Source organism: Coregonus lavaretus (assembly GCF_964263955.1).
Source record: "Coregonus lavaretus genome assembly, chromosome: 5".
In the NCBI taxonomy this organism is placed as follows: Eukaryota; Metazoa; Chordata; class Actinopteri; order Salmoniformes; family Salmonidae; genus Coregonus; species Coregonus lavaretus.
Window position 1 is genome coordinate 32,083,594 of NC_139992.1, and position 17,496 is coordinate 32,101,089.

The 17,496-nt window shown below is 42.0% G+C and overlaps 1 pseudogene across 1 annotated transcript in view; it reads left to right on the top strand.

Annotated features, from left to right (window-relative positions):
- Positions 1-16,674, top strand: part of LOC311129230 (protein phosphatase 1H-like) — a 43,969-nt pseudogene extending 27,295 nt beyond the window's left edge. The window contains exons 4-7 of the transcript in view: positions 11,431-11,493; positions 13,073-13,180; positions 16,172-16,323; positions 16,527-16,674. The product of the transcript in view is annotated as a protein phosphatase 1H-like (transcript). The remainder of the gene's footprint in view (positions 1-11,430; positions 11,494-13,072; positions 13,181-16,171; positions 16,324-16,526) is intronic.
- The last annotated feature ends 822 nt before the right edge of the window (positions 16,675-17,496 follow it).

A 17,496-nucleotide genomic window follows, 5' to 3' on the forward strand; every position in this document is an offset into this window, starting at 1 on the left:
AATACTTTTGCAAGCCACTGTAGGTGGTTAGAAAGCCTGGGGACCACAGAGTACCTTACAGACCATGTAATCAATTTAGTCTACCCCTTTTCTCTGTTTGCCTTTTCTTTTTGTAAAACTCAGGTTATCTGGAGTCCTTCCACGGTGCCCTGCTGAAATATACATGAGCATGAGGGAGCGGACACACCTTGCAGTTATGGAGCACAACAAGATTGTGGGACAGAAACCAGCAAGGGACACTGAAAGGTATAAAATCAAGACTACAACAGTAATGACACAACCACCTCATTCTTCTCTCTGCAGATTCTCAAAACACAATACAAAAACATTACTACAAAAATCCTCCTGCCAAGGGCAACTATTGACAAGAATGATCTGTCAAAGTCAATGGGCTGGGGGAGGTTTACAGACAGTTCTTTGAGATGAGGAATGTTTTTCTGGTTATGCAGGGTTGTGTTTAGAGACGGTACATTTATGTATGAGAGTGTTCGAGAGGTGCCATTTCTCCTCAATCTCCCACGCACAACAATATACAGTGGCAAGAAAAAGTATGTGAATTCTTTGGAATTACATGGATTTCTGCACAAATTGGTCATAAAATTTGAAATGATCTTCATCTAAGTCACAACAATAAACAAACATAGTGTGCTTAAACTAATAACATACAAAATATTGTATTTTTCTTGTCTATATTGAATACGTCATTTAAACATTCACATGTACATCAGTCCACGGTAAGACAAATTGTCTATAAATGAAGAAAGTTCAGCACTGTTGCTACTCTCCCTAGGAGTGGCCGTCCTGCAAAGATGACTGCAAGAGCACAGCGCAGAATGCTCAATGAGGTTAAGAAGAATCCAGCTAAAGATTTACAGAAATCTCTGGAACATGATAACATCTCTGTTGAATAGTCTACGATACGTAAAACACTAAACAATAATGGTGTTCATGGGAGGACACCACGGAAGAAGCCACTGCTGTCCCAAAAAAACATTGCTGCACGTCTGAAGTTCGCAAAAGACCACCTGGATGTTCCACAGCGCTACTGGCAAAATATTCTGTGGACAAATGAAACTAAAGTTGAGTTGTTTGGAAGGAACACACAACACTGTGTGGAGAAAAAAAGGCACAGCACACCAACATCAAACCCTCATCCCAATTGTAAAGTATGGTGGAAGGAGCATCATGGTTTGGGGCTGCTTTGTTGCCTCAGGGGCTGGACAGCTTGCTATCATCAACGGAAAAATGATTTCCCAAGTTTATCAAGACATTTTGCAGGAGAATGTAAGGCTATCTGTCCGCCAATTGAAGCTCAACAGAAGTTGGGTGATGCAACAGGGCAACGCTCCAAAACACAGAAGTAAATCAACAACAGAATGGCCTCAACAGAAGAAAATACGCATTCTGGAGTGGCCCAGTCAGAGTCCTGACCTCAACCCGATTTGAGATGCTGTGGCATGAACTCAAGAGAGCGGTTCACACCAGACATCCCAAGAATATTGCTGAACTGAAACAGTTTGGTAAAGAGGAATGGTCCAAAATTCCTCATGACTGTTGGTTGAGGTTATTGCTGCCAAAGGGTTCACATACTTTTTCTACCCTGCACTGTGAATGTTTTACACAGTGTGTTTAATAAGGACATGAAAACATATAATTGTTTGTGTGTTATTAGTTTAAGCAGAATGTGTTTGTCTATTGTTGTGACTTAGATGAAGATCAGATAAAATTTTATGACCAATTTATGCAGAATTCCAGGTAATTCCAAAGGGTTCACATACTTTTTCTTGCCACTGTATACTGTGTAAGAACTGCCCTCCTAAGAATTTTCACACCTATTGCAGCCCCCCAGGCCATTCACTTTGTTGACTTTCCTCTCAAAAGCATTTCCCAGTGTCGCCCTAAACAATACACTAGCCTGTCTCTAAACACTTAGGTCCCATCATCCCAGAGGATTTTGCGTTGTGTCCGCCTCCCTTTCAAAAAAGCCTGTTTTGGGAGAGGGACGGGTCCAGATCAGGAAGCACTGCACCACACGAGTTGAAGTCTTTCAGAGACTGGAAAAAATGTGTCACCTTGTATACAGTGCCTTCTTATTCTACATTTTGTTGTGTTACAGCCTGAATTTAAAATGGATTTTAAAAAATGTTTCTCTCACTCATCTAAACACAATACCCCATAATGACAAAGTGAAATATAGAACATCACACCCCCTGAGTCAATACTTCAGCTTTAATATTGCAGATAGATTGTGGCTTCCGTCAATTTAATATATATACAGTGGGGGAAAAAAGTATTTAGTCAGCCACCAATTGTGCAAGTTCTCCCACTTAAAAAGATGAGAGAGGCCTGTAATTTTCATCATAGGTACACGTCAACTATGACAGACAAAATGAGAAAAAAAAATCCAGAAAATCACATTGTAGGATTTTTTATGAATTTATTTGCAAATTATGGTGGAAAATAAGTATTTGGTCAATAACAAAAGTTTCTCAATACTTTGTTAAATACCCTTTGTTGGCAATGACACAGGTCAAACGTTTTCTGTAAGTCTTCACAAGGTTTTCACACACTGTTGCTGGTATTTTGGCCCATTCCTCCATGCAGATCTCCTCTAGAGCAGTGTTGTTTTGGGGCTGTCGCTGGGCAACACGGACTTTCAACTCCCTCCAAAGATGTTCTATGGGGTTGAGATCTGGAGACTGGCTAGGCCACTCCAGGACCTTGAAATGCTTCTTACGAAGCCACTCCTTCGTTGCCCGGTCGGTGTGTTTGGGATCATTGTCATGCTGAAAGACCCAGCCACGTTTCATATTCAATGCCCTTGCTGATGGAAGGAGGTTTTCACTCAAAATCTCACGATACATGGCCCCATTCATTCTTTCCTTTACACGGATCAGTCGTCCTGGTCCCTTTGCAGAAAAACAGCCCCAAAGCATGATGTTTCCACCCCCCATGCTTCACAGTAGGTATGGTGTTCTTTGGATGCAACTCAGCATTCTATGTCCTCCAAACACGACGAGTTGAGTTTTTACCAAAAAGTTCTATTTTGGTTTCATCTGACCAAACCAAATGCACTCTAGCAAACTTCAGACGGGCCTGGACATGTACTGGCTTAAGCAGGGGGACACGTCTTGCACTGCAGGATTTGAGTCCCTGGCAGTGTGTTACTGATGGTAGGCTTTGTTACTTTGGTCCCAGCTCTCTGCAGGTCATTCACTAGGTCCCCCTGTGTGGTTCTGGGATTTTTGCTCACCGTTCTTGTGATCATTTTGACCCCACGGGGTGAGATCTTGCGTGGAGCCCCAGATCGAGGGAGATTATCAGTGGTCTTGTATGTCTTCCATTTCCTAATAATTGCTCCCACAGTTGATTTCTTCAAACCAAGCTGCTTACCTATTGCAGATTCAGTCTTCCCAGCCTGGTGCAGGTCTACAATTTTGTTTCTGGTGTCCTTTGACAGCTCTTTGATCTTGGCCATAGTGAAGTTTGGAGTGTGACTGTGAGGTTGTGGACAGGTGTCTTTTATACTGATAACAAGTTCAAACAGGTGCCATTAATACAGGTAACGAGTGGAGGACAGAGGAGCCTCTTAAAGAAGAAGTTACAGGTCTGTGAGAGCCAGAAATCTTGCTTGTTTGTAGGTGACCAAATACTTTTTTCCACCATAATTTGCAAATAAATTCATAAAAAATCCTACAATGTGGTTTTCTGGATTTTTTTTCCTCAATTTGTCTGTCATAGTTGACGTGTACCTATGATGAAAATTACAGGCCTCTCTCATCTTTTTAAGTGGGAGAACTTGCACAATTGGTGGCTGACTAAATACTTTTTTCCCCCACTGTATTTTTATTTTTTATTTATTTTATTTTAAAAATATATTTTCCTTTATTTTTTTTTCCCTAACCCCACCACCCCTACCCTAATTGGAGTGAACTAATGGACAACAACACTTAGGCTTCTACTTCCAGCTTACACATACTATATACATTTTACGGACACAGTATATTTTAGAATAGTTATCTTTTGTTTGTTTTTAGTCCCTTCAGCTCCACTCAACCTCTCCCATCTATCTCTGAACACCATCCAGTTTTGATTTTCGCCATCTATTTTTCAACCGTGCTGTGATGTTTCACAAAAGTTCTGAACTTTTCTATTCTCATAGATTCTAAATATTGTAAATTAAATAAACATTTTTGCTAAGAGTATTATTATATTATTGATCAATTGACTATGACTGTTTAAATCACCCAGCAGTGCTATTTGCAGAGTTAGCTCCAGGTAAATGTTGCAATTCTTCAGCCATTCCTGAACCTGCGATGGAAAACAACCTACAGTGCCTTCGGAAAGTATTCAGACCCCTTGACTTTTTCCATATTTTGTTTGGTTACAGCCTAATTCTAAAATTGATTAAATTGTCTTTTCCCCTCATCAATCTACACACAATAGCCCAAAATGACAAAGCAAAAACAGTTTACTTTTTATTTTATTTTATCAAAAGTATTAAAAATAAAAAATGGAAAAATCACATTTACATAAGTATTCAGACCCTTTACTCAGTACTTTGTTGAAGCACCTTTGGCAGCGATTACAGCCTCAAGTCTTTGGTATGACGCTACAAGCTTGGCACACCTGTACTTGGGGAGTTTCTCCCATTCTTCTCTGCAGATCCTGTCAAGCTCTGTCAGGTTGGATGGGGAGCATTGCTGCACAGCTATTTTCAGGTCTCTCCAGAGATGTTCGACAGGGTTCAAGTCCGGGCTTTGCCTTGGCCACTCAAGGACATTCATAGACTTGTCCCGAAGCCACTCCTGCATGGTCTTGGCTGTGTGCTTAGGGTCATTGTCCTGTTAGAAGGTGAACCTTCGCCCCAGTCTGAGGTCCTGAGCGCTCTGGAGCAGGTTTTCATCAAGGATCTCATTGTACTTTGCGCCATTCATCTTTGCCTTGATCCTGACTAGTCTCCCAGTCCCTGCCGCTGAAAAACATCCCCACAGAATGATGCTGCCACCACCATGCTTCACCGTAGGGATGGTGGTAGGTTTACTCCATTCAGGCCAAAGAGTTCAATCTTGGTTCCATCAGACCAGATAATCCTGTTTCTCATGGTCTGAGAGTCTTTAGGTGCCTTTTGGCAAACTCCAAGCGGGCTGTCATGTGCCTTTTTCTGAGGAGTGGCTTCTGTCTGGCCACTCTACCATAAAGGCCTGATTGGTGGAGTGCTGCAGAGATGGTTGTCCTTCTGGAAGGTTCCCCCATCCCACACAGGAACTCTAGAGCTCTGTCAGAGTGACCATCAGGTTCTTGGTCACCTCCCAGACCAAGGGCCTTCTCCACCGATTGCTCAGTTTGGCCGGGCGGCCAGCTCTAGGAAGAGTCTTGGTGGTTCCAAACTTCTTCCATTTAAGAATGATGGAGGCCACTGTGTTCTTGGGGACCTTCAATGCTGTAGACATTTTTTGGTACCCTTCTCCAGATATATGCGTCGACACAATCCTGTCTCGGCATTCTACGGACAATTCCTTCAACTTCATGGCTTGGTTTTTGCTCTGACATGCACCTATAGACAGGTGTGTGTGTGCCTTTCCAAATCATGTCCATTCAATTGCATTTACCACAGGTAGACTCCAATCAAGTTGGGGAAACATCTCAAGGATGATCAATGGAAACAGGATGCACCTGAGCTCAATTTCGAGTCTCATAGCAAAGGGTCTGAATACTTATGTAAATAAGGTATTTCCGTTTTTTATTTATAATACATTTTTCACAAAAAATATAATAACTTGTTTTCGCTTTGTCATTATGGGGTATTGTGTGTAGATTGCTGAGGATGATTTTTTATTTAATCCATTTTAGAATAAGGCTGTAACGTAACAAAATGTTGAAAAGGGGAAGGGGTCTGAATACTTTCCGAATGCACTGTATATAAATTCCAGTCGTACTTTATCAAAAGCCTTTTCAAAGTCAGCTATGAATACCAGGCCTTGTTCCCCAGATTTTTCATAGTGTTCTATTGTTTCCAGTACTTATCTCCAATGTATCGTCCATGTAAAAAACCTGTCTGATTAGGATGAATAATATCCCACAATAACTTTTTAATTGTATGCGCTATGCATTTTGCTAGAATTTTTGCATCACAACACTGATGTGTAAGGGGCCTCCAATCTTTATATTTACCACTTGGGTCCTGTTTCAGTAATAATGAAATCAGACCTTGTTGTTGAGTCTCTGATAATGTACAATATTTGAGTCAATACTTTGTATTTTTTGGGTAAGTCTAAGAGCTTTGCACACCTGGATTGTACAATATTTGCCCATTATTATTTTTTTAATTCTTCAAGCTCTAGACAGCGTTTTCAAGTCTTGCCATTTATTTTCTGTAAAAACTGTAGCTAGGGCACTCAGGAAGATTCAATGTTGTCTTGGTAAGGAACTCCAGTGTAGATTTGGCCTTGTGTTTTAGGTTATTGTCCTGCTGAAAGCTGAATTCATCTCCCAGTGTTTGTTGTAAAGCAGACTGAGGCAAGTTTTCCTCTAGGATTTTGCTTGTGCTAAGCTCTATTCAGTTTCTTTTTAAAATCACCATTGGCCTCATGGTGAAATCCTTGACAGTTTCCTTTCCCTTTGGCAACTGAGTTAGGAAGGACGCCTGCATATTTGTAGTGACTGGGTAATTAATAACTTAACCACACTCAAAGGGATATTCAGTGTCTGCTTTTATTATCTTTACTCATCTACCAATCGGTGCACTTCTTTGCGAGGCATTGAAAAACCTCCCTGGTCTTTGTGGTTCAATCTGTGATTGAAATTCACTGCTCGATTGATGGACCTTACATCTAATTGTATGTGTGGGATACAGAGATGGGTAGTCGTTCAAAAATAATGTTAACCACTATTAATGTACACGGAATGAGTCCATGCAACATATTATTTGTATTTGTATTTATTATGGATCCCCATTAGCTGCTGCCTGGGGTCCAGCAAAATTAAGGCAGTTATATATGTTTTTAACATTACAGAATTCACAACTCCACTACTCCACTACCACATATCTACAACACAAAATCCATGTGTACCTGTGTATAGTGCGTATGTTATCATGTGTGTATGCATGTGTCTGTGCCTATGTTTGTGTTGCTTCACAGTCCCGCTGTTCCATAAGGTGTATTTTTATCTGTTTTTATAAATCTGATTTGTTAAGCACATTTTTACTCCTGAACTTATTTAGGCTTGCCATAACAAAGGGGTTGAATACTTATTGACTCAAGACATTTCAGCTTTACATTTTTTATTAATTTCTAAAAAGTATCAGTGACACCAAATCTCAATTTAATCTATTTTAAGTTCAGGCTGTAACACAACAAAATGTGGAAAAAGTAAAGGGGAGTGAATACTTTCTGAAGGCACTGTATTTATTTATTTATTTTTAAATTTTTTGGGGGGGTAGATCAGCTTAATATTGCAGATAGATTGTAACTTCCATCAATGTAATTGTCTGCATCACTTCCAATCCCCCATGTTCTTTATATATATATTCCCCTTTATTACTTTACAACCCCGCCACCCTTTCCCTACTTGGGGTAAACTAGTGAACAAAAATGCTTAGGCCTCTACTTCCAGCTTATACTTACTATCTACATTTTATGGGCACAGTCAATTTTACAATAATTATATATATATATATATATTTTTTTTTTTTTTTCCTGAACTTCTTCTACTCTCAACCTCTCCGATCATTTTCATGATGTCCATCCAGTTTGCTTCTATATGCCATATCTTTCTAACTGTGCTCTTTCCCAAAAGCTCCCAACATACAACCTACATACTTATTATGGACACAGTATGCTTACATTATTAGTTATCTTGTTATTATTTTATTGTTAGTTGTTATTAGTCCCATCCTTCAGCTCCATTCAACACCTTCCATCTATCTCTTAACACCATCCATTTAGGATTTATATTTGAAGGCTCTGTATTTAGCAATGAATCCGCCGATAGGAACATCGCTGAATCCGTCCAATGGCTCTATCAAGCAAGGACAACCATATCTACACAAAAAAAACACAACTATAGTGTGATCGGTATAAAATAGAGACTCCGCGAAATGCCACAAAGCATTAATTTGAGATCTCGCGCAAAACCCTCTTCGTTGCCACTTATTTGTGAAACACATCTCACTGACCTAGAAATCCCTCGGACATGATGAAAACAAACCCATGATCCCCCAGGGTGAAATCCCCCTTCAACCGTCTCTAAACCGTTAGCTACAGCTCCGAGGATTGCGGGTTCAATCCCAGTGTGAGGCCCTCGTTTGTATTTTTTCTGTTTTAACCCTATCCCAAACCTTAACCCTTACCTTAACCAGTCGGAATGAATGCCTTAACTTAACGGTTGAGTTTTGACTTTTATGGACAAAGTGAGATGTTGTTGGTTTAGATAGATCAGGCATGCTGCTGGGATGTGTGTGTCGTTCATGCATGCATTTGTCTGTGCATGCGTCTAATCAAATAAAATAAAAATGTATTTGCCACATGCGCCGAATACAACAGGTGTAGACATTACAGTGAAATGGTTACTTACAAGCCCTTAACCAACAACGCAGTTTTTTTTAAGAAAAAAGAAAGTGTTAAGTAAAACAATAAAAGCAATTAACTAAGGAGCAGCAGTAAAATAAAATAACAGTAGGGAGGTTATATACAGGGGGGTACCGGTACAGAGTCAATGTGTGGGGGGCACCGGCTAGTCGAGGTAATTGAGGTAATGTGGGTAGAGTTAAAGTGACTACGCACTCCATTCACTAAATAATGTCCTTGGGAAGGCAGAGTGGTTATAATGAGAGTGAGACAGTGTTTCTCCTTCGTCTCTGTAGTATACCCTGAGCCCTGGGCCTTGCACAAGATTAGAGGAGAGGAAGGTAGACAGAACGGAGAGATGTGGGCTGGGCAGAGCCTGTCTATTTAAATATGCTGTGTAGCTCAGTTGGTAGAGCATGGTGCTTGCAACGCCAGGGTTGTGAGTTCGATTCCCACGTGGGGCCAGTATGAAAAAAAATATTTGTATGCTCTCACTAACTGTAAGTCGCTCTGGATAAGAGCGTCTGCTAAATGACTATGATGTTATGAGGGTACAGTATATTACCATTACCACATTGAGCTGATTCAGGAAGGTTAGATGAGGAGAGGGAACCTGTTCAGGATCACTCTCCAATGTACTGGTATTTTTTACAGCTATTGCTCTGGATGGTACATTTTCTCTATGGGCCACATTAAATGTACAGTATTGTTATTATAAGTCATAGTCCCGTGTAGCTCAGTTGGTAGAGTATGGCACTTGCAACGCCTGTGTTGTGGGTTCGATTCCCACGGGGGACCAGTATGAAAATGTATGCACTCACTAACTGTAAATCGCTCTGGATAAGAGCGTCTGCTAAAATGACTAAAAAGTCAACATGATCTGCCCTCTTACATTCCATTCCAGTGTAGTCACAGGAATAGAATGAGATTCTATTTATTTCTATTCCATCTTCGGTAGTGTGTACTACTGCAATGTTGTTTGTGTCCCACAGTCACAGTAGTAAACTAGCCTTCATATCAACCTCCCAGTCACTCAGTCACTAACCATGTTTCCTCCACAGTTTTTATTCTAGTAAAGTCATGGCGTATATGAAAAAATCACAACGTGTGATGTCGGTACAATTTTATAAATGTCGACAGACAATTTGTTCGTTCGACATGGTGTGATCTTTTTTTGTGCGTAAAATGAATAATGCAATGAATTGCGCAATTGTTGATAGAATAACCATAATCATGTCGAGGTAAATTTGCAGTCACGCGATATTATGTGGTGTGGTCCTCCCACTGCGAATTGAAAAAGCATGCACAGTTTAGGCTACAGGGTGGTGAAAGTGCACAGTGATGAGCTTGATGCTCCTTTCCAATAAATATCAAGGGTCTTAATTTGTATGCTAGTGACATGATGATCGATGCTTCACTGCCATTAACAAACACAATTACCTTGCTCTTATCCTTCTCATCATATGACCTCATCTGTCCAGTGTCCACTTTTGTCTATGGAGCATGTGCGAAAACCAGATTGGGCAAGTTTGCCATTTATCGCAAATGTTTGTGTGACAAAGCTATCGGTAGAGTGGACAATGCAATACAATGGAAACACAGCCATAAGCGACATAAGCGGTCACTTAGGGCCTCCAGCCGCTAGGGGGTCGCCGACGACAGTTTTTTGGAAGTCAATCGAGGTCTCAATATATTGTTGAGAGTTAGAATAGTAGAATACACATGGTGCAATTGAAATGTGGTTGTGCATCAGCACTTTTTATCTTATGTCAGTCACTGACAGTCACTCAATTAGCCATGTCAGCAAACAATTTTTAGATTGGTAAATAATTCAAACTTATAGTAATCATGGCCGAATACTGACCAAGCACACAGGGCATGTGCCCAGGTGCTCTGACCTCCAGGGTGCCCACATTGATTTTGTTAGTCTCACTCAGATATCATTAACAAGGCATAAGTCTTGGCAAAATGTGTAGAATTGCAGGAAATGAGCTGTAAAACTGCAAAAATGTTCTCTCTGCTCCATGGCAAAATTAGTAGAAATAAAATTGCTAAACTGCTTAAAAACTGCAACATTTTCTCTACTCCACATGGCAAAATGTGTAGAACTGCAGGAAATTCACTTTAAAACTGAAATGTTTAAACATTAAAATGTTTTACCTGCGATTTGGGGTATTATCAACAATAAAATACTTTGAAAGCAATATACTGCAGCATACAAACTCCAATCCCCTCAATTCATTTTATCCATTCATTCATTCATTTATTAGGATTATGATAGCATTTACTTTTTTACAGTATAATACAGTCAATTCTACGGTATTGTAATGTGTGTCATTACACAGTAAGTTTGAGTGTATTTAGATTACAATAACTGCAATATGAAATACGGTAACTTCCGTGCTAATGAGCTGCCTGGAAATTACTGTCAAATTCACGGCAACCCCTTTACAGTGTGTGTATGTGAAATTAGAGGAAGGGTCATGATTAAACTTGCTGACTGTGGCTCTGAAGAACCAGAATGGCTCCCTGGCCTGTTATAAAGCAGAGAAGGAAAAACTACATGAGCTGTAGCAGAATTGAAAGATCTCTCTGAGGTCTCCATCTGCTTCCCTCGTTCTCAGGTGATTTTTACTGTGCTTTCTTTCTTTCTCTCTCTCCGTCTCTTTCTCCTTTTTCTCTTTATTCATCTATCACGCTCCATCTCTTTTGCTTTCTCTCTCCACCTCTCTCTCCCTCTCTCCTCCCTTCAGACACAGGTCTACTGAGAACCATAAAATACAGTGTGTGCAGTGTGTGTAATGCTCAGCGCTATAAACCATGAAATAAAAACCCATTATTGTCTCCTCTTTCCACACAGGCGTATAAAACCATAGAAGACGAGGACCTGAGGTTCCCCCTGGTCTACGGCGAAGGGAAAAATGTTGTGTGTGTGTGTGCGCGTGTGTGTCTCTTGCTTGCATGCGAGAGAGTGTGTGTGCATGTCTGTGTTTAAATGTGGATTACATTTACATTTACATTTACGTCATTTAGCAGACGCTCTTATCCAGAGCGACTTACAAATTGGTGCATTCACCTTATAGCCAGTGGGATAACTACTTTACAAAGTTTTTTTTTTTTTTTTTTTGGTGGGGTGGGGTAAGGGGGGGGTAGAAGGATTACTTTATCCTATCCCAGGTATTCCTTAAAGAGGTGGGGTTTCAAATGTCTCCGGAAGGTGGTGAGTGACTCCGCTGTCCTGGCGTCGTGAGGGAGCTTGTTCCACCATTGGGGTGCCAGAGCAGCGAACAGTTTTGACTGGGCTGAGCGGGAACTGTGCTTCCGCAGAGGTAGGGGAGCCAGCAGGCCAGAGGTGGATGAACGCAATGCCCTCGTTTGGGTGTAGGGACTGATCAGAGCCTGAAGGTACGGAGGTGCCGTTCCCCTCACAGCTCCATAGGCAATCACCATGGTCTTGTAGCAGATGCGAGCTTCAACTGGAAGCCAGTGGAGTGTGCGGAGGAGCGGGGTGACGTGAGAGAACTTGGGAAGGGTGAACACCAGACGGGCTGCGGCATTCTGGATGAGTTGTAGGGGTTTAATGGCACAGGCAGGGAGCCCAGCCAACAGCGAGTTGCAGTAATCCAGACGGGAGATGACAAGTGCCTGGATTAGGACCTGTGCCGCTTCCTGTGTAAGGCAGGATCGGTTCACCACCTTGATGTTAGCGGAGAACGACAGGGTGTTGTCCAGGGTCACGCCAAGGCTCTTCGCACTCTGGGAGGAGGACACAACGGAGTTGTCAACCGTGATGCCGAGATCATGGAACGGGCAGTCCTTCCCCGGGAGGAAGAGCAGCTCCGTCTTGCCAAGGTTCAGCTTGAGGTGGTGATCCGTCATCCACACTGATATGTCTGTCAGACATGCAGAGATGCGATTCGACACCTGGTTATCAGAAGGGGGAAAGGAGAAGATTAGTTGTGTGTCGTCTGCGTAGCAATGATAGGATAGGCCATGTGAGGATATGACAGAGCCAAGTGACTTGGTGTATAGCGAGAATAGGAGAGGGCCTAGAACTGAGCCCTGGGGGACACCAGTGGTGAGAGAACGCGGTGCGGAGACAGCTTCTCGCCACGCCACTTGGTAGGAGCGACCGGTCAGGTAGGACGCAATCCAAGAGTGAGCCGCGCCGGAGATGCCCAGCTCGGAGAGGGTGGAGAGGAGGATCTGATGGTTCACAGTATCAAAGGCAGCAGACAGGTCTAGAAGGACAAGAGCAGAGGAGAGAGAGTTAGCTTTAGCAGTGCGGAGAGCCTCCGTGACACAGAGAAGAGCAGTCTCAGTTGAATGACCAGTCTTGAAACCTGACTGGTTTGGATCAAGAAGGTAATTCTGAGAGAGATAGCAAGAGAATGTGAACAGAATTTATAACAGACATATAACATAGTTTATTAAACAGTAAAAACTGGTTTATATCTGAGTTTAATAGTACATTAACTGGTGTCTTTACGACTCTTCCTCAGGCCAGAGTGATGGCCACCATAGGAGTGACCAGAGGCCTTGGTGACCATGATCTTAAAGTCCACGACTCCAACATCTACATCAAGCCTTTCCTGTCCTGCTGTCCAGAGGTAAATCTAATTCTGGCTACTGCATGTACCATCCTGGAACCATTCTACCCACAGATACACACACACACACACACACACACACACACACACACACACAAACACACACACACACACACACACACACACACACCATTGTATATCCAGCTCATGTCTTGTGCACACATTTAGCTCAGTTTATGATCCAAGTAGCTAGGCGTACGTTACCCTAGACAGAGTGAAAGTGTTGTTTTTTTCAGTGGATTGGCTAACTGGGTTTGTAACAGCGAGTAAAGACAAAAGTTATCAGACTGGTAAATGTTTCAAGTAAGGAAGGAAGGAAAGAGCAATGCATAATGTACTTTTGCCCACCTGACTCTGGTAGTTTCACAGCTCTTTCATCTCACTCATAGTCCACCCGTTGAGTCTGTCTCGTTCAGTCTTACAATGTGCAGCTCTTTTGATATTTAATTCATTATACAGGCAGTTCAGCCAGGGTTCATCTGGCTGCCTCAACAAGTTTAACTTCCTGTTCTTTTTCATCGAGGACACTTTCTCTATCGCTCACTCGCTCTCTCACACTCTCTCTCTCTTTTTCTCTCACTCTTGCTCTCTCTTGCTCACTCTCTCTCACCCTCTCTTCCCCACCCCCACGTCTTTCCTACTTTCTCTGCTGTAAATGTATGAACGTATACTTTTAATCTAATGGCCTCCGACCGCAAGGCACTACAGAGGGTAGTGCGTATGGCCCAGTACATCACTGGGGCCAAGCTTCCTGCCATCCAGGACCTCTATACCAGGCGGTGTCAGAGGAAGGCCCTCAAAATTGTCAAAGACTCCAGCCACCCTAGTCATAGACTGTTCTCTCTGCTACCGCACGGCAAGCGGTACCGGAGTGCCAAGTCTAGGTCCAAAAGACTTCTCAACAGCTTCTACCCCCAAGCCATAAGACCCCGGAACAGCTAATCATGGCTACCCGGACTATTTGCACTGCCCCCCCACCCCATCTTTTTACGCTGCTGCTACTCTGTTAATTATTTATGCATAGTCACTTTAACTCTACCCACATGTACATATTACTTCAACTACCTCAACTAGCCGGTGCCCCCGCACATTGACTCTGCACCGGTACCCCCCTGTATATATAGCCTCCCTACTGTTATTTTATTTTACTTCTGCTCTTTTTTTCTCAACACTTTTTTGTTGTTGTTTTATTTTACTTTTTAATTTAAAATAAATGCACTGTTGGTTAAGGGCTGTAAGTAAGCATTTCACTGTAATGTCTGCACCTGTTGTATTCGGCGCATGTGGCCAATACCAATTTGATTTGATTTGATTAGTGTACAGTACTGTATGATGGAATATGAATGAGGCCCTTAGATGTCGTGTTAATTATGGGGCCATTATTATACAGTGTTATCGTCTGTAGATCAAAGGCAGAGAGAATGGCTTTAGGGTCTACAGTAGCCTGCTCCCACACTGTTGTGGTGGTATGACGATAGAAGAGCTAAAGCACACACACTATGGGATCAGGCTGGGTGTACAGTACCACAGTTCCTCTGTCATGGTTAAACCAAGGTTGTCTGATAGTGCTATCAGACTCACAGAGATCCTATTCAATTATATATGTAATTCTATGAGGCAGACTAGTGTGCGCACATCCAAAGAAATCTCCCAGATGCTGGATTACGATACTCATATGATGTGATCCAGCATATGGATTACTCCTTTGGTTTGTAAATCCTAACCTGACTTCCAGGTATTCCAGAGATTACAGCTGTATTCTGATCTGATTTTAATTAGCACCAGTACTAAATTGGGACAAATGGAGGAGCTGGGAGGAGGTGTATGATAAAGGTTACTGGGAGGAGGTGTATGATAAAGGTTACTGGGAGGAGGTGTATGATAAAGAGTACTGGGAGGAGGTGTATGATAAAGATTACTGGGAGGAGGTGTATGATAAAGATTACTGGGAGGTGGTGTATGATAAAAGTTACTGGGAAGAGGTGTATAATAAAGGTTACTGGGAGGAGGTGTAGGATAAAGGTTACTGGGAGTAGGTATCTGATAAAGATTACTAAAAGGAGATGTATGATAAAGTTATTGGGAGGAGGTGTGTGATAAAGATTACTGGTAGTGATTAATGAACCACTGTCATGACATTTAGCGCTGCAAGAGGTTTTGCTATGGTGTACCCTCCTGAATAAGACCCTGTTGTTGTTTGTTACAGGTGAAGGTGTACAATAGGGTTCCCCAACTGGCAGTGGTTTTATTTGGCCCCTGTTGTGTCGAGTAAACGTTGCTAATTATGCTGTGATACCAAGGAGAACCGCTGACGCTGTATTTTCATCATAAAGGTTTATTCATAACAAAGGGTTACAGCGTCGATTTACAGATACCTGCAGTTATCTGGAGAATAATCGCCCCATCTCAAATATGATTATTCTGTCTTCCTTTGTCCTAACTGTGGTATATATCCTATGTAATCTGATATGGGTGGTTCTTCCAACCAACCAATCCCAGTTTCCACACAACAGACTTCCTCTGTTCTATGGTGTGTCCCCCTAAAACTGCTCCCCAGATGCTCCCTCTAAGCTGAATAAACCTCCTCTCAGGTTCCATTTGAAAACGTTAGCAAAGTCATAATTCCTCAGATACTACACCCCCCAAGTATTTATTCTGTCCAATTTTTATTGTTGGACATAAGAGTGTAAAAACCCCAGGAAATCAGCTCCAAGTGATTTTAATTTGGGAAATCTGTTCCCAAGTGTTCCCATGCGTAATAGAGATACACGTGATCGTATTGAAATTTAAGCAAGGTTTGAAATGATTATGTTTTTATCAAATATTATACCTGTTTGGGCTTCTTGCGGTCAATTTGCAGTCGGCCCGCGGCTGAATCTAGTTGATGATCCCTGGTGTACAACCTGACTCAGTACAAGCGTGATGCTAACTCAGTCTGCTGTTGCTGTTGTTGTTGTGCACAACCTGACCCATTGTTGTTATTCTTTCTAGGTGACGGTGTACAACCTAAACCAGTACGAGCACGGTGCTGACGACGTCCTGGTGATGGGAACAGATGCCCTCTGGGACGTCCTGTCCAGCAAGGAAGTCAACGAATCAGTCTCCACCTTCCTGGCCAACTGTGACCCTGACGACTTACACATGTAGGTGTGTGTCTGTGTGCAAGTGGACCTGCGTGTGTGTAAAAGTTAATTTTTCACTAGTTTTCCATGACATCCTTCTGACATTCTATTATGTAATTTTGTAAATTGAGTGAACATCCAACATCTTACAAACAAGGCAAATACAACTATTGACGGTGGACCATTTTTGCCATAACACCCCTCTACTTCATGTCTGTGACCAGATACACGTTGGCTGCTCATGATCTGGTGATGAGAGCACGGGGAGTACTGAAGGACCGAGGCTGGCGGATCACTAATGAACGGCTGGGATCTGGAGATGACATCTCCTGTTACATCATCCCTCTGATGTACGGAAACCGCCAGCCCTAGAACCACCTACAGGCCTTGAATGGAGCAGACTCTATGGCAGGCTCCCTCCTTAACCAACAGTACTGTACCCCTCTCTTTTTGAAACTCTCTCTCTCTCATCCCGCTACTCAGTGCTGTACTGTAAGTGATATTCAAGAAACTAATCCTACAAGATGTTACAATGTTCCCTTCTTCCCTAAATGTGTATGAGCTTAAGATTCTGTGGTATGTGACCTGAGATCCCAGTCATGTGATGCTGGACTGTGCTAACCTGTGAAGCTTTGTTTCCTGCTTTGCCACAGTGTGGCATCAGAGGAGTCACTTCCTGAAGTACAGTATTTCTTCAAGACCTACCAAGGTTCAGTACAGACAGGTGTTTGTCTGGCAGAAAATGGTTTCTACTAAAAGTATTATGTATGTAGTTTTCTAAAACATCTCACTCATCTCAACTGGAAAGGGAGGCTGAATTTAGTGAAGATCACATTTTTTGACTTGTTGATGTAGCCTATGTAATGAAGATAGATAATGGTGAGGGATACAGAATCTGACTGAGCAAGGGGCAATTGTTTACTATGGTACAGTTTCTGTTTTTGTATGACTTGATCTTGTTTTTCTCATTGGTGTAAAAACGGTCATAGAACTCTTACCTTATTGTTTTTTTGAATGACAATCGTACAATGTATTCATAGACCAAGACCCGAGTTCTGTTACAAATCTTATGATGTAGCTGTATATTTCTTTATCTGTTCATCACCCTGTTAGAGCATTATTTTAGGCTGATGATGGTCAAGATGTTTATTTGCATGTAATGCTGCTTGCTTTGGGAAAGAGATGGAGATAGAG